This window comes from Schistocerca cancellata, chromosome 1 (genome assembly GCF_023864275.1).
Source record: "Schistocerca cancellata isolate TAMUIC-IGC-003103 chromosome 1, iqSchCanc2.1, whole genome shotgun sequence".
Taxonomy (NCBI): domain Eukaryota; kingdom Metazoa; phylum Arthropoda; class Insecta; order Orthoptera; family Acrididae; genus Schistocerca; species Schistocerca cancellata.
This window is the reverse complement of record NC_064626.1, coordinates 768,638,307-768,661,972: the sequence shown is the minus strand read 5'-3', so window position 1 is coordinate 768,661,972 and position 23,666 is coordinate 768,638,307.

The window sequence follows — 23,666 nt, the reverse complement described above, 5'->3', positions numbered from 1 at the left end:
AGTCGTGCTTGGGTAGATCAGGTGGTAGAGCACTTGCCAGCGAAAGGCAAAGCTCCCGAGTTCGAGTCTAGATCCGGCACACAGTTTGATATTAGTGTACACTCCGCTGCAGGGTGAAAATATCATTCTATTAACTGGGTAGTTTAAGCGTTTTTCCTTGGGTCTCGCGAAAATAAGGTTCATTAAGCCAGCTGTTCCCTCAAACTGCCAATCACCCATCTGTATTGCGTCATCAGTTATATTTATAGGATTTGTACCCAGCACTCCGAATATTCTGTCTATCTGGCCAGGAACGTGACGGGTAACATATTCGTCAGTGGTAACACCATCGTTATCGTGTGGTTTTGTTTTTGCTGAGAGCTGTCTGAGAGATTCAGTAACCGGCTTAAAGGTACCTCTCAGTGTTTGCTGTCGATCCGTGTGGCCTAAACGTAGCAACTGTAATTTCTCTCGAATGTCTTTCCGCACCTGAGTGACTTTCTGCTTCGCTGACATCTCGATATATGCTGTACAGATTCTCTGCAGCGTGAGGCTCTATATATCAGCTCTCCTTTCTTTTATTATGTACCTGTTCCCCCTATTCAATAAGAAGGCCCTCTACATCTATTTTGCCATCAATAGTCTCAACCTTTTCAGTGAAATCTGTTACTTTCTTACCGATTTCATTAACTAACTTCATTTAATGCGTCGATCAATCTCAGAAGATAGTCTCTAGCACCGTATAAATACAACTTCATGCCTGACAGCCTGAATTTTCACATCCATGTTCAAGCAAAAGTACAGTCTATGTGCACCCATTCTTTCGGATTGAGGGACACACATAAATACACATTTGTCCATGGTGCAGCGTATACTGATGTACTCACCTAACTTATTAGACTATGTATACAGAAACTCTTGGAAGTTTCGCCTATACCTATGATCATTTAGTTTTATTATTTTACCAATAACGAGAAATCCATACTGTGAATAATTCCAGCTATCGGCACATATCCTTACAAAATTATTGAAAGATATGTCACTTCCTACATGTGTTTGGTAAATGTGTTTTAAATTCGGATTATCTTGTTTGAAGGCTATAATTAAGTTTCCATTATCCGTAACTAACTGTTTTGGGATTTTGGAATACGTTTGGCTTAGATGAAGTACATCAGCACTCATGTGACGACCGAAACAGAAATATTTTCGAATTTGGTCTTAGTTTTCCACAGCAACGTAGTCAAATATGAACAGAGTATCTGGCTTTACTTTCTCAGGTGGAGGGGATATCATTGCTCTCACAAAATGTGTTGTATATAAAGCCTTTCACCCCGTGCAGTATCTCCTATAATAGCTAATACTTTGCCTGAAACAGTGTTTTCGAAAATACACAAACATGCTTAAATCGGACTCCATCTACGTGTGTTAGCAGCATCATGAGAACATTAGTCTTGCCACAGTAAGATTGTATACAACATCTGCTCTTATATTATCAGGAAGGAGTGTCCTATTCTTCTTCTCCTTCTGGTCTTCTTTTGCATCTTCTCAGGACCAGCTACCTACAACAAAGTTCTTGTGACGATGATGTTTCACTCACCCTGCCATGGTAACGAGTACATCAGGTTCGGAGAAGTAATTGACTTATATAAAAAGACACACTTGTAAGGACAGTAATAATATGTGCACCCACTACAGCCCCATCACATAAGCAACTGAGCTACATTGGCTACACAGAGCTATAGGTTTGGACACGCTGGAGGTTGTTGCTGCTGCAGGTGCAAAGGTCAGTGCAGCCACAAGATGGTGGCTGAGGTTGCTACAGGTCCAGATGCAGCAGAGGTCGACATGTCGGTGCTCACCCTATGAGAAGGAACTTCATCAATTAGTTTTATGATGACTGGTGAGGAGGTTTTCGAGGCAACTGTCTGCTGCTGCGGGATTATAGAGGTAGCCCTGAAAATAACGGTGTTAGTAAGTGTAATACTTGGACTACAATGAGAGAGTTATGAAATAAAAGACAGACACAATTTTATATTAAATATACACATAATTCATTTAAATATCTTACGTCGAATTTAGTATTTAAACAAATCATCAGAATCTTTCTATATCTTCTTTGCACACGTACGATATTTCCCAAATGGAGTGTTTTGATATGCAGTAAACTCTCCTTCAGACTACTGGGCACCAAACAATACTCTGGTTTTTCACAAGCGCATTTAACCTGTTTCTCTTTCAGCTCTGCATTCATGCAGAAACAACGGTGCTGTTCGAAATCATCATCATGCACACTCCCCACATGTAGAAAGTTTTCAACATCATTGTATGCAGAGTCTATGCTCGGCAACCAAAGACTCAGTTTCTCCAATGGAAGGCGTAGTGCAGTATCCACATCGTATAAGTTCCTAACTATGGCGCGCCGCAGATAAACACACTTGTCACACGATTTCACACATAGTGCAGAGTCAACACGCACTGTTATAATAGATAGTGTCACACCAGTAAGGGCCGTGCTAGGTGCCGTTCTAGGTGCTACAGTCTGGAACAGAGCGACCGCTACGGTCGCAGGTTCGAATCCTGCCTCGGGCATGGATGTGTGTGTTGTCCTTAGGTTAGTTAGGTTTAATTAGATCTAAGTTCTAGGCGACTGATGACGTCAGAAGTTAAGTCGTATAGTGCTCGGGGCCATTTGAAACATTTGAACACCAGTAAGTTTAATGCCTGGTGATACGAGTTGTATAATATTCTGTGGTCATCTACTGACTGATGTAGCGCTCTGCAGGACATATTTCGTCCCATGCGAACTGAGAAGTAGGCACTTTATCACGCTTCGATGCATTTTCAGTTTCTATCCTTACATCCAACTCCCAGTCATGATAGGCTTCTATACCCACTTTTACACGTTTCATTCCGGTAGGGGTTAAACTGTATGTAGAACTGAACAGCAAGGACACGCGTGGTACCTTCTAATCCACAGCATCTGCATTCTGTCCCTGTACTAGCACAGGTATGTTCTGTTGGGACTGTTCGTATGTTGGTGACCAGTACTGTACTGCTTATTGTTGTTTAGGCCCACTACTGGAGGCATTGGGAGTAGAGTGCGCATCCTGTGTTGACCACAAAATATTACTGCAGAAGTTGGACCATTATGGAGTAATGGGCGTAGCTTACAATTGGTTCGCCTCTTACGTTAAGAACAGAAAGCAGAAGGTAATTCTCCGCAATATTGAGAGTGGTAGTGATGTTCAGTCCCATTGGGGCAATGTTAAGTGGGGCGTTCCCCAAGGGTCGGTGCTGGGGCCACTGCTATTTCTTATTTATATAAATGATATGCCTTCTAGTATTATGGGTGATTCAAAAATATTTCTGTTTGCTGATGACACCAGCTTGATAGTGAAGGATCTTGTGTGTAATATTGAAACAATAACAAATAATGTAGTTCATGAAATAAGTTCGTGGGTTGTGGAAAATAATTTGATGCTAAATCACAGTAAGACTCAGTTTTTACAGTTTCTAACTCACAATTCAACAAGAACCGATATTTTGATAAGACAGAATGGGCATATTATAAGCGAGACGGAACAGTTCAAGTTCCTAGGCGTTCGGATAGATAGTAAGCTGTTGTGGAAATCCCATGTCCAGGATCGTGTTCAGAAACTAAATGCTGCTTTATTTACCATTAGAATAGTATCTGAAATTATCTGAAATAAGTGACACTTCAACACGAAAAGTAGTCTACTTCGCATATTTTCATACGCTTATGTCTTATGGTATTATTTTTTGGGGTAATTCTTCTGATTCAAAAAGGGTATTTTTGGCTTAAAAACGGGCTGTTCGAGCTATATGTGGTGTACGTTCGAGAACCTCTTGTCGACCCCTATTCAATAGTCTGGGAATTCTGACATTGCCCTCACAGTATATATATTTTCTTTAATGTCGTTTGTTGTTAGCAATATTAGCCTATTCCCAAGAGTTAGCAGCTTTCACTCAGTTAATACTAGGCAGAAATCCAATCTGCATGTGGAATGCACTTCCTTGACTCTTGTGCAGAAAGGAGTGCAGTATTCTGCTGCATCCATTTTCAATAAGCTAGAGCTAAAAAATTAAGCAAATTCCAGTGTTACATTGTTGATTTTCTTTATTTAAACTTACGACTTGTCACCTGAATATGTTTTTTTTATATTTCATTTTATCTGCTTCTAATATCGTGTTATAATTTCATGTATTGACTCGTTCCATGACCATGGAGACTTCTTCTGAATTTGGTCCCACGGAACAATAAATAAATAAATAAATAAACAAATCCTTGTACTGCTCCAGCAATTGGGCTTTGTATGGAACCTTGTTATCTATAGCATCTGTTCTCTGCCCATGAACTACCACAGAGGTGTTCTGGTGGAATTGGTCACATGTCGGTGACCAGTACTGACCTCCATCTTGCTGTTGTTTAGGACCACCAGCAGCATTTCAGACATGAGTAACGAGCTGGGCGTACTCATCGCCCAAATAGATGAGTGGGACACACAATAAGAGCTTCTTGTCCTTCTCCAGAAGTGAGCCATGTGCGCTACAGTACCCCATGTGGTCGCTATAGGTTCAGACACACTGGAAATTGTTGCTGCCGCAGTTTAAGAGGTAGGTGCAGGTCTCGAGAAGATGGCGGCTGAGGTTGCTATGAGTCCAGATGTGGCAGAGGTCGACATGTTGGTGCTCGCTTCTGCAGGCCTTGAAATGTAGAAGGCTCGTACTGAACAAGGAGAAAGCGTTACATACAGACCAACACACAGAAACACCAATAATGATGGTAACTACAGACAAAGATGCGATATGGGATAGTTACTGTTTCGCTTCTTCCTGTTCTGCAGGTCTGTTCTGGATCTCTATTGCTGTTACTGACACTTCATGATTCTTCTGCTTCTGCTGCTGGCTGACTGAGTGACTGGATTCAATACCCGCATTGCTTCCCTCACTGTGATTCTGTACTGCCATCTTGTATTACATCATCGGAAGAAGGGATGGGAAGGGAACTGAATCTACTGGTGGTGGTGTTGTCAAATAGGCCAGTTGGTGACTGAACCTCAAGGTCAACACCTATGATTCATTGTGGAACAGAGCGAAGTTGATGTGGGGTGTTAGGCAATTTGAAGAAAACATAGGCAGTTACATCACAGGCATCTATCTGCATAAGATATGAACTGCATCTTCACCCGATCCCATTGCATTGCCATTATTTGTCGAAAAGTATTCACCTCATACTTGTCCATTATCTTTTCTTTCCACTCATTGTGTAGGAGGCTATGGATGAAGTCCTCAGCTGTGTGCTTGCAGGTAGTACACTTATTAAATTCATCCCCACTCACCACCAGCATTTCCTCAATTGTTCACGCGGATGCTTGTGCTGAAATGGGTGAACATCTTGCCTCTTGCACTCTGGAAAACTGACTGGACTTTTATCGAATGATCACATTTATCAGCATGAATTGTGAAGTGTAACTTAGCCTCATCCTGTAGCATCTTGATTATTTGCTGATGTGTTTGTCTTCTTCATAATTCACTAAATTTCATCACTTTCCAAGTATCATGCAAGTGACTATCGACACAGTCTCTAGCTGCATGATTACAGCTAATATATATCCCTCAAACTCCTCCTTCTCTGGCACAGACATCTCATCCACTGAACATGTAGTACACAGTAAACAATTACGTCTGTCCTCCCAGTCCAGCAGCTAGACACAGAGTGAGCGAATTTCCCACAGTTTTCCCCAGATCGCCATCTTGGATTATGTCATGGGAGGGGGAGGGGGGAGCGTCAACAGTGCTCTCTGCTGGTGGTGTTGTGAACTAGTCAGTTGGACTCTGGACTTCAGGGTGAACACACTGGATGGAGCTACTGTCTAGGGCTGGATCAGTGGCACCTCAAATTGTTTAAATAAACACTGTACTGCACTGCATACAAAATAAAGACTTATGTCCATCCTATCTGGCAACCCAGAACAGACTGAGTCCTTCCTGACCAATTTTCAGGTGGGGCAGGTGAGGGGAAATGGGAGAGGTGAGGGGATGAGGTGTAAAGTTAGGTTAGTAGAAATTTGAATTTCCTGTTGTGACGGAAAACAGCAAAGTGATTCGAAATGTGAATAAAGATGTGGATGAAGAAATGAGTGAACAACGACCTGCAGAGCAGAACCACAATATGGATTTGAATGCGTAAACTTGTCTAACAACACAAGATACACAACATTGTTGGCAACAATACCTTCAGAAGTTCGAATATTCTGGATCGCGAATGAGCACTAGTTCACCAATTTGAACTTTCTAAGTGTAATGGTATAGAAATTACATCTTACAAATATAAGAAAGTCATCCAGAATGAGATTTCACTCTGTAGCGGAGTGTGCGCTGATATGAAACTTCCTGGCAGATTAAAACTTTTGTGTTAGCCTAAGAGCCAACACCGTGTTACGAGTGGGGGCCGAAATGCACGCGGTTTAGCTCACGCAGGCTGGCGTGAAGAGGGAAGAACTATACTGACGTGAGGTCTGGAACAAGACAAGGGATGAGAATTCAAAAAGCGGACGTAATTAGTTTGATACTTAACTTTAATCCATTAACGAAGAACGTCGCCCCTGATGGTACATGATTCACAATATTATCTGTTCAGAATACATTCTTGAAGTAATTATAGTAACTGAATATGGCGCCTTGCTAGGTCGTAGCAAATGACGTAGCTGAAGGCTATGCTAAACTGTCGTCTATGCAAATGAGAGCGTATGTAAACAGTGAACCATCGCTAGCAAAGTCGGCTGTACAACTGGGGCGAGTGCTAGGGAGTCTCTCTAGACTAGACCTGCCGTGTGCCTGCACACGGTCTGCAATCACTGATAGTGGCGACAGGCGGATCCGACGTATACTAACGGACCGCGGCCGATTTAAACGCTACCACCTAGCAAGTGTGGTGTCTGGCGGTGACACCACAAAAACTGTGCGCCGGGCCGAGACTCGAACTCTGGACCTTTGCCTTTCGCGGGCAAGTCCTCTACCAACTGAGCTACTGTGCTTGGGTAGCTCAGTTGGTAGAGCACTTGCCCGCAAAAGGCAAAGGTACCGAGTTCGAGTCTCGGCCCGGCACACAGATTTAATCTGCCAGGAAGTTTCATAAGAAAGTCATGTTGGTGATATTCAAATGGTTCAAAGGGCTCTGAGCACTATGCGACTTAACTTCTGAGGTCATTAGTCGCCTAGAACTTAGAACTAATTAAACCTAAGTAACCTAAGGACATCACACACATCCATGCTCGAGGCAGGATTCGAACCTGCGACCGTAGCGGTCGCTCGGCCCCAGATCGTAGCTCCTAGATCCGCAAGGCCACTCCGGCCGGCCTGCTGATATTTCACCTCACTCTCCCACGTATGGAGTTACCAATAGGCCGTCACGCATGTCAAGGATCATGAAAGCCAACTGATCGAAATTCTGTGGCTGTAGTACGCCCAGAATGTACCTTTAGCTTTGGCTGTTAACACAACTAATAAGAATTATCGAAGGCCTTCCGTGCAGCATGTATACGAATAATGGGTGTTTTCTTAGTCACAACTCAGCAGGGGCAGGTCCTCCCTCTCTCTCGGCCATCAAGAGAAATAGCTGGAGAAATCTGAAGCCCAACTCCATTCACGCCTCCTGCACTTCCTTAGTGCCATTCGTGATTACGATGAGCTGCATGCGCTCTCGCTCTGAAGGGGCTGCGGAGTGTCGTTGCAGGAGCCGCGTGTGCGCGCCACTTGTCAGGTGGCGGGATAGCAGGGGCCGCGCCGCAGTGCCCGGCGCCTCACGTAACGAGGGTGGCGCCCCGGCAATTAGCGGCCATTCATCACGGCTTGGCTGGCGGCATCAATCACGCCGCTCCTCGTTAATCACCGACGGCAAAAATACGGCCGCGCACAAACACTCCGGTATGGCCCCGGCGAAGTCCAGCCGGAGACCGCGACCCTCCCTCACATCACCCACTCATTAAAATGCACCGGATAACACCCACGACACGTCATAGACTCGAACGAGATTTTTAGTGAAATCTTTCGCCTTTATTGACTGGAGCAAACTCTTTTCATTCCTGAAGATGGCGACGATTAAATACAAAGAACGAAAGGTTACCTGGTAAGGTGGCTATAATTTCGCACCTTACAAGCACCCATCCACATACTTTGACGTGATCTACAAACACAATTAGATATCATGTGAGAGGTTGTACATCGTATATATGAATATATAAAGGAGACTGGCATTGTAACGTACGCCTTGTAAATAATTGTTAACGCTTATTGCATGGAAGGTGACGGAATGTCTTTATTATAAAAACGGCGTAATGAATGATTGCCTATACTAGTAGAGGTTGCAACGCCAGTGGAGATGAAACAACAGGCAGAACTCAAGCTCTGTGTGGAAGGCCCGCACAGATGTTTGTCGTGCTTAAACACAGGAAGTAACTAGACAACCGTCGTGACACCTGAGCTCTGGAAAACAATAGGGTGACGGCCGGCCGCTGTTGTAGTAGGGGCCGGAAGGATAATACTTCCGAACGCGGAAAATCTTGGACGTAGGTGAGACGAACGAAGAAGCGGCACCTCGGAAACCACGCAGGCTGGGTTATTTCCATGGACTTTTACTCAGAAGCGTACCATTGTACGAGCATAGGTTTTTCCTCGAAAACATTCCGCACTGGACGACAAAAGACTAAAATAGGGTTGGTCGCCGTTCGGAAGAATCTGTAGAGAGGGAGAATATTCCGTGGTTTCGGGAATATGATTCGTTTTCGGAATTACGATGGTGGGGAGCAGAGCCTTGCTGGGAAGCCAGCGCTGGAGAGACGAGTTCTTCCGCTGTGAGAACCAGTGTGTGACGGTCGCTCGATATCAGCTTTGTTGGTACGGACGGACTTGCTGTCTTTGCTCTCAGGAGAGTTTATAGTTAGGACAGTTAGGCACTGTACTGTTGCGAACCTACACGATTTTGGACTTCACCTCCGGGTTGGAAGTCGTCATTGAGCACTCAGGGTTCAGTAATTGAGAGCACTTCCTCTGCCTTTGGAAGTCGTCATTGAGCACTCAGGGTTCAGTAATTGAGAGCACTTCCTCTGCCTATACTTACGTTGAGACGTTATATGAACTCCGTCCTTGGGGCTCGGAGTTCGCGTTTCTCGTCTGTAGAACACAGAGAAGAGAAGACAGTATTGCAGTATATTAGTCAGAGGACCGCCTTCTGCCGTCCTAGTGTTTGAAAGAGTTTATTTATGGCTGGAGTTTTTCTATCGTCGCAGACGAGTACGAAAACCATCACTTCGACGCACCAGACGCAGTACATACGGTGATTTCGCAAATTGCTTCGGCTTATTAGGGCTATAAAAGCTAAACAGCTGTGATCACGTTAGTTTATTTCCACTGAGGGTCCACACCACCACAGATCATTTTTGAAAGTAGTGTCTTCTAGTGTTTGGTACATAGATAATGTCAGTCACTTCGCGCTCTTGATATTAGACCGCGCAGTCATAATAAGAGACAGAGTTGGGCAACTGATTAGTAGTTTTACTTAGGAAATGTAAACTTTGTAATATAAAGGTTTTTTAATCTACAATAAACATATAAGCAAGAACAACGTTTATCATTTAGTAGGATTAGTTACCTTCATCTTTCATTTATGTTTAGATTGTAATTTATAGAATTAAGAGGTCCTAAGATCTGCTTCAGGGGGTAGTCAGACAGGGCCAAATCTTCATTTTCTCGTTTATTATTCTCCTTTGCGCACATTCATTTTACACCCGCCTGGAGTAGCATCTTAGAACCTACAAGTTTTAAAGATACTGGACTGCAGTCATAAGAGTCGAAGGACATCGAAACTATTAGATTGATGTATAAGTTCGTAGCATTTTTTTTTTTTTTGTATGTTGGTATTTCGTTGGCTATGCATTTATTCCATTATCCTCGTATGCTTATATTGATGTTCACCTTATATCCTTATATCAAGACATTATCCATTCCGTTCAACTTGGAAGAGCAGTTGAACGGAATTTGATAGTGTCTTGAAAGGAGGATATAAGATGTACATCAACAAAAGCAAAACGAGGATAATGGAATGTAGTCGAATTAAACCGGGCAATGCTGAGGGAATTAGATTAGGAAATGAGACACTTAAAGTAGTAAAGGAGTTTTGCAATTTGGGGAGCAAAATAACTGATGATGGCCGAAGTAGAGAGGATATAAAATGTAGACTGGCAATGGCAAGGAAAGCGTTTCTGAAGAAGAGAAAATTGTTAACAACGAATATAGATTTAAGTGTCAGGAAATCATTTCTGAAAGTATTTGTATGGAGTGTAGCCATGTATGGAAGTGAAACATGGACGATAAATAGTGTGGACAAGAAGAGAATAGAAGCTTTCGAAATGTGGTGCTACAGAAGAATGCTGAAGATTAGATGGGTAGATCACATAACTAATGAGGAGGTATTGAATAGGATTGGGGAAAAGAGAAGTTAGTGGCACACCTTGACTAGAAGAAGGGATCGGTTGGTAGGACATGTTCTGAGGCATCAAGGGATCACAAATTTAGTATTGGAGGGCAAAAGGATGTAGGTTGCAGTAGGTACTGGGAGATGAAGAAGCTTGCACAGGATAGAGCAGCATGGAGAGCTGCATCAAACCAGTCTCAGGACTGAAGACCACAACAACAACAACATGCATTTAAACCGATTGCCGTTTTTTATTTGTAGTTAACTCTTGCTGTTTTAATTTACATACTGTCATTTTCTCATCTGGAGATAGTGAGTGGAGATGTGGACTCTAGAAAACAGAGTGGCAAGTGGAGAAATCGAAACATTCCGACATATCCCACTCTTTGAATTCGATAGACGGTTGACAGCAACGAAGGCGCCCAGAAAATTTTCCACCATATAAAGGAATAATGTCACTGGACAGAAAACGGCAAGAAATTGATTTTCTCCTTTCAAGGAGACTCGTTCTTGTATTAATGACTCTTCATTTGCAGGAAGGCCTTTGGTGTTTGATGATGATCATTAAAATGCATTAATCCACTCTCGAGAACTGGCAAATGTAGAGGACTGTGATTATTCCACTTTCGTGCGACGTTTGCATGCAATGGGGGAGGTTCAAAACTTGGGTGTATGGATACCGCATGCTCTAAGGCAAAATCACAAAAAATCTGCGGGTGGCCATACGTGCATCTCTGCTTGCTCGTCATCAATTGTCTCGTGAACAGCACCGATAATTCCTATCCTGGTGACGAGAAATGTTGTCTTTACGCTACACAAGGAAGAGAAAGTAATGGTTGAGCCCAAACAAAGCAGTAACTCCCCGTACAAAGATAATATTATTGATCTGCTTGAACAGCGACGGCGTGGTGTACTACGAGTTGCTTCCCTGAGGTGTAACCATCTCTGCTCTCATTTATTGTGAACAGCTGAGACGTCTTGTAGATGCAGTCCAAGGACAAAGATCAGGAAGGCTGCGTAAAGTGACGCTACTCTGTAATGACGCCCGCCTGAGTAGTGCTAGTCTGACAGAAACATCTGTAGAGGGGCTGGGTTGGGAAGTTACTCCGCACCCACCTTATTCACGTTCCTCTTACGCTCTCAGATTTTAACCTTCTCCGCTCTCTATCGAACAATCTCAATGGAATTTCCTTTCCGGATCAAAATGTGTTCCCAACATGATTCGACGAGTTCTTTGCCTCTAAATCACGTGATTTCTAAAGTCGCGGAATCTGAAAGTTACTACAGCGTTGGCAGACTAATGCAAATAGTAAACGACAATATATTATTAATGACAAAAGTATCTATTATATCTATTTGTTTTGTTTGTTAAACTTACAGAAGAACGCTACGAATTTATGCACCAACCCAATAGTTGAGAAAGTAAATCCGTAGACTGAGCAAATAATGAACAGAACAGAGAAGAAATTTGGAAATAGAATCAATGCTCAGGAAGAAGAATTAAAAACTTTGAAATTTGCCAATGTAACTCTGTCAAAAACGCCTAAGGAGTTGGAAGAGCAACTGAACGGAACGCATAATCTCCTCAAAGAAGTTGTGAGATCAACAACAGCAAAACTAAAACAAGTGTAATGGAATTAATCAGGCGATGGTGAGAGAATTGGAATGGGGAAGTAGACACTTGCAACTAGTAGGAAAGCTGTGCTGTTTAGGCAGCAAAATAACTGGTGACAGCAGAACTGGGGACGACATAAAATTCAGACTACGACAGTAAAAAAAGAATATTACTGAAAAAGAGAAACTAATTAATAATGGATAATTATGCCAATGTCGGATATAGACTCAGACCATGATGTACCATCAGACATTCGGAAAAATATCATCCACGCTATTCTGAAGAAAATAAGATCTGATAGATGCGAAAGTATACACAATCAGCTTAACAGCTAATGAATTCAAGCTGGTGAATGTAAAAGAAAATAGAGGATGTGTTAGATGACGATCAGTTTGGCCTTAGGAAATGTAAGGGCATAAGAGAAGCAAATCTGACGTTGCGGTTGGTAATGGTAGCAAAACTGAAAAAAAATCACGATACGCTCATATCCTCTGTCGACCTAGAAAAAGTGTTTGAGAATGTAAAATGGTGCAAGATATTCGATATTCTGAGAAAAAAAGGGGAAAGCTATTGGGAAAGCCGGGTAATATACAATGTGCACAAGAACCAAGAAGGAACAATAGGACTGGAAGACCAAGATGGAAATTTGTTCAATCTGCTCATCGAAGAAGCAATGATGATAATAAAAGACAAAATTAAGAAAATCTGCTACCTAGGTAGCAAAATAACACACTATGGCCGGAGGAAGGACGTAAAAGGCCGACTAGCAGTGTCAAAAAGAGCATCCCCGGCCAAGAGAAGCCTACCAGTATGAAACATAAGACTCAATTTATGGGAGAAATTTCTGAGAATATACGTTTGGAGCACAGCGTTATATGGTAGTGAAACATGGATTGAAGGAAAACCGGAACAGGTTAGATTCGAAGCATTTGGGATGTGATGCTATAGGAGAATGTCGAAAATTAAGTGAACCGATAACGTAAGGAATGAGGTTCGCCGAAGAATCAGCGAGAAAAGGAATATTTGGAAAATACTGAAATGGAGAAGGGACAAGAAGATAGGACATCTGTTAAGACGTCAGGGAATAACTGCCATGGTACTAGAGGGAGCTTTGGAAAGTAAAAACTGTAGAGGAAGATAGAGATTGGAACACACCCAGCAAATAACTGAAGTGAAACTTAGACGATAATAAGTTCAGATGAGAAGAAAATAGAATTTTTCAAATGTGATGCTCCAGAAAAATGTAGAAGATTAAGTGGTTAGATCGAATAACTGAGGTCCTGAACTGACCTGGTGAGAAAAATTCATGGCACAACTTGACACAGTGAAGTGTGTAGTAGATGTAACACGTCCTGAGCTATCAGGGAAAAGTAAATTCGTTAATGGTGACGAAAGTGTGCAGTAAAAATTGTCGAGGCAAACTAAGGTTTGAGTAAAATAAGGAGGTTTAGTTGGGTGTAGGTTGCAGTAGATACGGAAATGAAGAGTTACGGGTAGAAATCAAACGAAAATGAAGTCCGCGACAACGGCAGTGAAAGCACGTAACGAGCGTATAGTGTCAGGCAATCAACGAGGCTGTATCACATTGGAACAACCGAAATAAAATGTTCAAACGTAGCTACGTTCTGTATTTTATTTTAAAAAACCTACCTGTTACCAATTGTCCGTCTAAAATTATGAGCCATATGTTTGTGACTGTTACAGCGCCATCTATCACAAAGTAAAGAAAATGGTCCAACTAAAAAAATTCATATTTCTTTACGCACTACACGAATATGTAATAAAAAATGGGGGTTCCTATTTTAAAACAACGCAGTTGATATCCGTTTGACCTATGGCAGCGCCATCTAGCGGGCCAACTGGAAGCAGTTAATTCCATAAATTATCAGGGAGTACGCATTAGGAGTGATTTAAAATGGAATGATCATATAAAGTTGATCGTCGGTAAAGCAAATGCCAGACTGAGATTCACTGGAAGAATCCTAAGGAAATGCAATCCGAAAACAAAGGAAGTAGGTTACAGTACACTCGTTCGCCCACTGCTTGAATACTGCTCAGCGGTGTGGGATCTGTACCAGATAGGGTTGATAGAAGAGAGAGAGAAGATCCAACAGAGAGCAGCGCGCTTCGTTACAGGATCATTTAGTAATCGCGAAAGCGTTACTGAAATGATAGATAAACTCCAGTGGAAGACTCTACAGGGGAGACGCTCAGTAGCTCGGTACGGGCTTTTGTTAAAGTTTCGAGAACATACCTTCACCGAAGAGTCCAGCAGTATATTGCTCCCTCCTACGTATATCTCGCGAAGAGACCATGAGGATAAAATCAGAGAGATTAGAGCCCACACAGAAGCATACAGACAATCCTTCTTTCCACGCACAATACGAGACTGGAATAGAAGGGAGAACCGATAGAGGTACTCAGGGTACCCTCCGCCACACACCGTCAGGTGGCTTGCGGAGTATGGATGTAGATGTAGATGTAGAACCATAGCGCAATCTAGTTTCCCCCTTCAAGCTTGACGAGTTTCGTTCTTTGTAGTTTTTTCGTTTGAGGCTTTTTTCGTGAGGTATTTGGCCCGGTCACTATCAGTGGACCACCATGTATGTCATATGCTAGACTGTACACATTTTCATCACACTGCCGGTGTAAATTATCATACGGGCAGAATTCGGACTTCAGGTAGACTATGTCATTAGTTAATTTGCAGTTCTCAAATTTGGTGGAACCATTTCCCATATTCCCTCTTCTACTGGTCTCAAACGCAAGTATAATGAACCTGGGCTTCTCCAGTTGAGTGGAGGTTTTTAGTAAACTATGTTTGTGTGCTTGCAATCGGTAGCACTGGGTAATCTCAAACTTCCCATGAATGGAAAGATAATTGTAGAAATACGCCGGCATTCAGGACTTTTAAAAGTATCGAATACTGCTCATCTGATGTTGTGATGTGTGGCATTTTCCGTATTATTTAATTGACGGTGATCCCACTCTCCTCATGAGCTCCTTGAATGTATGAGTTGTTATCTGCTGCACTCCATAGCAGAATAAGTTCCTGTTTAGCACTCAGAATAATTCGATGCATGTCTTCTAAGTATCCAATAAATAATTTTAAAGATGTGCATGCAGTAAATCTCTTATACTTTCCCACTGTTCTATCCAGTGGCTCGTTAGTGAACAATCTGGCATTTTCTAAATCGTTAAAATCCGAGGGAGAGGCAGAGACATATGTTTTAAGCGTTGATGTTATGCCTACATTGCTTGTCCAATCCCTCTCCACCTCGTTAAGTTCATATTGTATCTCATGAAACAAGAACGCTAAAGCGTTATGTGTAAGGTTCGAGGCCATTGTAGCGGTACCGTCCGTTTTCGTAAATGATCCGTCAAGATATTCGTGTATGAAACTCTTGCGTGGGAAGGTTAGATCGTCTTGCTGCTGGATTACAATGATAATTTTATTGTTCTTATTAAATGTGGTTGCTGCATAAGGTTTATATGGGAAGTATTCATGGCGTACGATACACTCATCGTATTCCACCGAGCTAGTTATATCGAACGACATCATTGCGTTACTTCTGACCTACTGATTTAAGAAACTTGTAGTTTGCACATGTTATCTCCTTGTCGTTGTGTTGTGAAGTGCTGGACTGCGCGTTGTGCAATTTAGTTACATACCTTAATAATAAACAAAAAAATAGGAGTGTGGGTAAGCTACTACAAACAGCATAGTGAACGCACTATTGTGGCCAAGACAGACACGTAGCCCACGCCTACTACAGTAGTACAAGTTTATATGCCAAATAGCTCTGCAGATGACCAAGAAACTGATGAAATGTATGATGACATAAAAGAAATTATTCAGATAGTGAAGTGAGATGAAAATTTAATAGTCATGGGTGACTGGACTTCGATAGTAGGAAAAGGAAGAGAAGGAAACGTAGTAGGTGAATATGGACTGGGGGTAAGAAATGAAAGAGGAAGCCGCCTGGTAGAATTTTGTACAGAGCGTAACTTAACCATAGCTAACATTTGGTTCAAAAATTATGAAAGAAGGCTGTATACATGGAAGAAGCCTGGAGATACTAGAACCTATCAGGTAGATTATATAATGGTGAGACAGAGGTTTTGGAACCAGGTTTTAAACTGTAACACATTTCCAGGGGCAGATCTGGATTCTGACCAGACTTAAACTGATTAAAACTGAGGAAACTGCAAAAAGGCGGGAATTTAAGGAGATGGGACCTGGATAAACTGACTAAACCAAAGGATGTACAGAGTTTCAGGGAGAGCGTAAGGGAAAAATTGACAGGAATGGGGGAGAGAAATACAGTAGAAGAAGAAGGGATAGCTTTGAGGTATAAAGTAGTGAAGGCAGCAGAGGATCAAATAGGTAAAAAGACGAGGGCTAGTAGAAATCCTTGGGTAACAGAAGAAATATTGAATTTAACTGATGAAAGGAGAAAATTTGAAAATGCGGTAAATGAAGCAGGCAAAAAGGAATACAAACGTCTCAAAAATAAGATCGACAGGAAGTGCCAAATGGCTAAGCAGGGATGGATAGAGGACAAATGTATGGATGTAGAGGCTTATCTCACTAGATGTAAGATAGATATTGCCTACAGGAAAATTAAAGAGACCTTTGGAGAAAAGAGAACCACTTGTATGAATATCAAGAGCTCAGATGGAAACCCAGTTCTAAGCAAAGAAGGGAAAGTAGAAAGGTGGAAGGAGTATATAGAGGTTCTATAAATAGGCGATGTAGTTGAGGACAATATTATGGAAATGGAAGAGGATGCAGATGAAGATGAAATGAGAGATATGATACTGCGTGAGAGTTTGACAGAGCACTGAAAGACCTGAGTCGAAACAAGGCCCCGGGAGTACACAACATCCCATTAGAGCTACTGACTTCCTTGGGAGAACCAGTCCTGACAGAATTCTACCATCTGATGAGCAAGATGTATGAGACAGGCGAAATACCCTCAGCCTTCAAGAAGAATATAACAATTCTAATCCCAAAGAAAGCAGGTGTTGACAGATGTGAAAATTACCGAAACATAAGTTTATTAAGTCACGGCTGCAAAATACCAACGCAAATTCTTTACAGACGAATGGAAAAACTGATAGAAGCCGACCTCGGGGAAGATTAGTTTGGATTCCGTAGAAATGTTGGAACAAGTGAGGCAATACTGACTCTACGACTTATCTTAGAAAATAGATTAAGGAAAGACAAACCTACGTTTCTAGCATTTGTAGACTTAGAGAAAGCTTTTGACGAAGTTGACTGGAATACTCTCTTTCAAATTCTGAAGGTGGCAGGGGTAAAATACAGAGACCGAAAGACTATTTACAATTTGCACAGAAACCAGATGGCAGTTATAAGAGTCGCGGGACATGAAAGGGAAGTAGTGGTTGGGAAGAGAGTGAGACAGGGTTGTAGCCTCTCCCCGATATTATTCAATCTGTATATTGAGCAAGCAGTAAAGGAACCATAAGAAAAATTCGGAGTAGGTATTAAAATCCATGGAGAAGAAATAAAAATTTTGAGGTTCGCCGATGACATTGTAATTCTGTCATAGACAGCAAAGGACTTGGAAGAGCAGTTGAACGGAATGGACAGTGTCTGGAAAGGAGGATATAAGATGAACATCAACAAAAGCAAAACGAGGATAATGGAATGTAGTCGAAATAAGTCGGGTAATGTTGAGGGAACTAGATTAGGAAATGAGACACTTAAAGTAGTAAATGAGTTTTGCTATTTGGGGAGCAAAATAACTGATGATGGTCGAAGTAGAGAGGATATAAATGTAGACTGGCAATGGCAAGAAAAGTGTTTCTCAAGAAGAGAAATTTGTTAACATCGAGTATAGATTAAAGTGCCAGGAAGTCGTTTCTAACAGTATTTGTATGGAGTGTAGCCATGTATGGAAGTGAAAAGTGGATGATAAATAGTTTGGACAAGAAGAGAATAGAAGCTTTCGAAATGTGGTGCTACAGAAGAATGCTGAAGATTAGATAACTAATGAGGAGGTACTGAATAGAATCGGGGAGAAGGGGGGTTTGTGGCACAACTTGACAAAAAGTAGGGATCGGTTGGTAGGACATGTTCTGAGGCATTAAGGTATCACCAGTTTAGCATTGGAGGAAGGTGTGGAGGGTAAAAATCGTAGAGGGAGACCAAGAGATGAATACGCTAAACAGATTCCGAAGGATGTAGGTTGCAGTAGGTACTGGTAGATGAAGAAGCATGCGCAAGATAGAGTAGCATGGAGAGCTGCATAAAATCAGTCTCAGGACTGAAGACTACAACAACACCTTACACCCATCCTGTCTTCGTTGACAGTACAGGGCTGCTGTGAGTCCCGACGGGTCGAAGTTCACCGACGCTTGCGACCGCCGACGCTTCTGGCGAGATAAAGTCGTCGATTCCACCTCCAACTGAACCCGATGGGTTGAAGGCCGCCACCGTTTCTGGGGTTCAGCACATTCAAGGTCACTGCTCGTTCCAACTTATACGAGATGCACAATGATTTCCTCGCTGCGAAGATCGACGGATTGACTATCCTGGTCCACAATACGTAGCTCCAGATAGTGCAAAGCCTGAACTATTACTGGGAGATAAATAGCATTGGTAGGGGTCCACTGATGGGAAGAATCCGTAAATTGTATGAATTTGTCCTCTGTTGAGATAAGAATTTGTTACAATGCTACACTTGACACGGTTTTTTACTGACGGAGAGTATATGCACTGACTATTCGGTTCTGTAGAACTTATTAGGATCCTTCTTCAAACTCTGACGTTTTGTGAAACTCAGTAGTTATCCTGTTGTTCCTTTCTGGATAAAGTCAGTTGTCGCACTCGTTGTCTTTATTGCAGATTTAAGTGTATTGATGTTTGCATGTGGCGCAATCCCTTTTCCAGAACGTTTTAAAAATTCGTTTAAATCGTCAGTATCGTATGCACCAGGTTCTATTTCTACAATTTTTTTCCACTGTCAGTTTCCAGACGAAGTTTGTTGTTAGCCTCTGTGATATTCAGAATGCTGTTGAAATCTCCATCAGCGCAGTACTCCACTCCCCACATCGCATCTGAACCTCAACTGACGCGTGGATGCTTAATGCATCTCCTTATAGATATACTTCTTCGTAAACGTTAGGAGGAACATGATGCACAGATGTCCACGTAAGCGGGTATTAAAGTCTTGGTAGCGATGGAAACTGTTGAACACACGTCTTCTGTCGGTAAAGTATCGTAACTCTTGTGGCGGCTGCAAGTCTCCAAATGAGTCGAAATAGTAGACGTTATTCGTATTTTTCTTAAAATAGGCCACCCAGTGGGTTCCTGGTCCTCCAGTAACATCTAAATTCAAAATTCTACATTCTCCATATTTCTGTATGGTTTTCAGCTGTGTATCTTACATAAATACACCACGGAATCTTGGAATGCTGAATTTTTTCCTGACAAACTTGAGAAAATCTGTATTTGTATGCAATCTACCTGGTAGGATAGCTAACGGTTTTTTTTTCTTATATTTATGAAGAGATATAGTCCTTTCTGGTATAGTTTCATGTATAATGCTTTTCCGATGGCTGCTGCTTCCATCATGCGATTATGTCTCCTTGCTTCCTCTAGCTGTTCCTGGGAGTTCTGTGCGTTCTTCACTGTTGTGGCATAGCCGTAGCAGCAGCAGCCTGTGATCCCATCCTAGGGCAAGAATGGTTAAGATGTCATGGGTATCGGCAGAATCCTGGGTCCTTTAACCGGTGATTTATGCTTCAGGGCACTTTTAGCTGCATACATTGCTATCAGAATATTGTTTATTAAACAGACCTTTTTTACTTCTTCATCATCGTTCTCTCCTTATTCTTGTCCGCAGCTCTTGGTCTCGCGGTCGCGTTCTCGCTTCCCGAGCAAGGGGTCCCGGGTTCGATTTCCGGCGGGTTCAGGGATTTTCACCTGCCTCAAGATGACAGAGAGTTTGTGTTGTCCTCATCATTCATGACTGTGACGAGTTTGGACTGAGCAAATGTTGTGAATTTGTACGGGCGCTGATAACGGCGCAGTTGAGCGCCCCACAAACCAATCATTATCATCATCATATTCTTATTCTTCAGCGTATGATGTGCATCGTTCATAACTTGATTGAAATTCACATTCAAGCCCAACTTAATTTTACCACGCATGGCTTTATTAATTAAAAATACTGCAGTGCGCTGTTCTATACTAATATCCTCCCACCCGCATATTGCCTTGGTTAAAATTCGATTTGCAACTTGACATCGTGGGAGATGTTTATGTTTTGCTGATGCAATATCGTGTTCCAAACACACCTCGCCAAGTAGGTTAATCCACCTATCACCACGAACCGAACGTTTTTGAAGCTTTGAACCAGGTCCACAGTAATTATACCTCGGAACGTGCAATTCGACGGAAAGTTTGTCGACAATACCACTGCCTTCTATAATGCGTCTCCTATGACGCATATTATGCTACTGTGCTGGTCGTGCTCTGTGCACCCCATTATATAGCTAATCATCAGCGTCAATCCAGCTGTTTTGTGTTGCAGGAAAACCTAGCCATTTAACTAGTGCCCTATTCCCTTGACGTCTTATGACACACTCTATGAGAAATGCAAGTGGTTCTCAGCTGTTCTGTATTTCCTCGATGTGAAAGCACCCTGAAATTTCAGTGCCACTGCTATCCTTTAAGATGTACTTTCTGGAACTTGTACTCTGCAAGCAGAAATTGTGAATATCTCACTCGACGAGTTTAGGAGGTATGGCTTCTCGAATGCTATTTTGTTCTGAGATACACAATAAAAATGCGTACATTAAATTTCTCTTTACGTGGATCCAGCATTTTAATACTACAGTACACCGTATCCATGAGTTGACATCCATCCTCCACACAATATGAAACATGGAATCTCGCATATATGTCACCTGCTAGACTGTATACATTTTCATCAGACTGAAGGTGTAAAATATCGTACGGGCAGAATCTGGAGTTTAGGTAGACTCTGTCATTAGTTAATTTGCAATTATCAAATTTGGTGGAATCATTTCCTATATTCCCTCTTCAACTGGTCTCAAACACAAATATAATGAACCTGGGCTTCTCCATTTGAGCGGAGGTTTTCTGTAGATCATGTTTGTGTGCTTGCAGTCGGTAGCACTGGGCACTCTAAAAATCGAACATCGATTGGTCTCATTTCTATTGGGTTATGTTTGTTTCGATTATACCGTGCCATTATTTCCGGGAGGATATCTGTTCATTTGTAAGAGCTGTAAAGATGAAAGTTTCTACCATGATCGGTTTGGAGGTTGTCTGGGCATCGATTCATCCCTGTCTGCAACAAACGCTCAGACACCACCGTGAAATTTCTCTCTGTCTCTGCTTTAACGGGTAATGCCGAGGCAAATTTGAAGGATGTGTCAATAAACATTGAAATACATTTGTATCCATTATCCTCATGTGAAAATTCCCTCACATATACAAGATCAGCCTGCCAAAAGTCATCCAAATCTTTAATCATAACATGCCTGTGATGGTGTGTTTCGCGTGTTGATTGGTACAATTCTCGAACTACTGTCGCCATACTCATTCGAATATACCTCTCTCTCTAAGCTCTGAAATTATTGAGACAACCTTATTCGAACGAGCTGTATTGCCTGCAGCAGCTGGCGTCGTGAGCAGTCGTAGTCGATCTGTTATCTCATTGAGGTCGTCGTACTTTATTCTCTGAGGGGGCTGATGGCTGACTCTTTTATGCTGAATGGCGATACCATCACCACTGCTATACCGATCGTCTAAAAATAATGTTTTTGTAATATCTCTGTATTCTGCACGCGTTGGGTTCCTGCTTTCCTGTGTGCACCGGTCAACTGAAGCATTTCACCATATACACTACTGGCCATCAAAATTGCTACGCCAAGAAGAAATGCAGAGGATAAACGGGTATTCATTAGACAAATATATTATACTAGAACTGACATGTGATTACATTTTCATGCAGTTTGGGTGCATAGATTCTGAGAAATCAGTACCCAGAACAACAGCCTCTGGCCGTAATAACGGCCTTGATACGCTTGGACAATGAGTCAAAGTGAGCTTGGATGGCGTATACAGGTACAGCTGCCCACGCAGCTTCAACACGATACCACAGTTCATCAAGAGTAGTGACTGGCGTGTTGTGACGAGCCTGTTGGTCGGCCACCATTGGCCACACGTTTTCAGTAGGTGAGAGATCTGGAGAATGTGCTGGCCAGGACAGCAGTCGAACATTTTCTCTATCCAGAAAGGCCCGTACAGGACCTGCAACATGCGGTCATGCATTATCCTGCTGAAATGTAGGGTTTCGCAGGGATCGAATGAAGGATAGAGCCACGGGTCTTAACACATCTGAAATGTAACGTCCACTATTCAAAGTGCCGTCAATGCAAAAAAGAGGTGACCGAGGCGTGTAACCAATGGCACCCCATACCATCACGCCAGGTGATACGCCAGTATGGCGATGACGAATACACGCTTCCAATGTGCGTTCACCACGATGTCACTATACACGGATGCGACCATCATTATGCTGTAAACAGAACCTGGATTCATCCAAAAAAATGGCGTTTTGCCATTCGTACACCCAGGTTCGTCGTTGAGTACACCATCGCAGGCGTTCCTGTCTGTGATGCAGCGTCAAGGGTAACCGCAGCCATGGTCTCCGAGCTGATAGTCCATGCTGCTGGAAACATCGTCGAACTGTTTTTGCGGATGGTTGTTGTCTTGTAAACGTCCCCATCTGTTGACTCAGGGATCGAGACGTGGCTGCACGATCCGTTACAGCCATGCGGATATGACGCCTGTCATCTAGACTGCTAGTGATACGAGGCCGTTGGCATCCAGCACGGCGCTCCGTATTACCCTCCTGAACCCACTGATTCCATATTCTGCTCACAGTCATTTTTGGATCTCAACCAACGCGAGCAGCAATGTCACGATACGATAAACCGCAATCGTGATAGGCTACAATCCGACCTTAATCAAAGTGGGAAACGTGATGGTACGCATTTCTCCTCCTTACACGAGGCATCACAACAATGTTTCACCAGGCAACGCCGGTCAACTGCTGTTTGTGTATGAGTAATCGGTTGGAAACTTTCCTCATGTCAGCACGTTGTAGGTGTCGCCACCGACGCCAACCTTGTGTGAATGCTCTGAAAAGCTAACCATTAGCATATCACAGCATCTTCTTCCCGTCGGTTAAATTTCGCGTCTGTACCATGTCATCTTCGTGGTGTAGCAATTTTAATGGCCAGTAGTGTATCTCCACATCTTTGGGTGAAAATTTAACTGTTTTCGAGGTCTTACAGGCAAATGAGTTTCAGTTGACCTGGTGTTCTTCGAAATTCCCTATCTCCTATGTGTACCGTTTTTTCATTAATCTTGTAGGCTTCGTGCCGAATATGTATGATTTTCACCACTGACACCGGATGTTCTGAAACTTCCTGGCAGATTAAAACTGTGTGCCGGACCGAGACTCGAACTCGGGACCTTTGCCTTTCGCGGGCTAGTGCTCTACCATCTGAGCT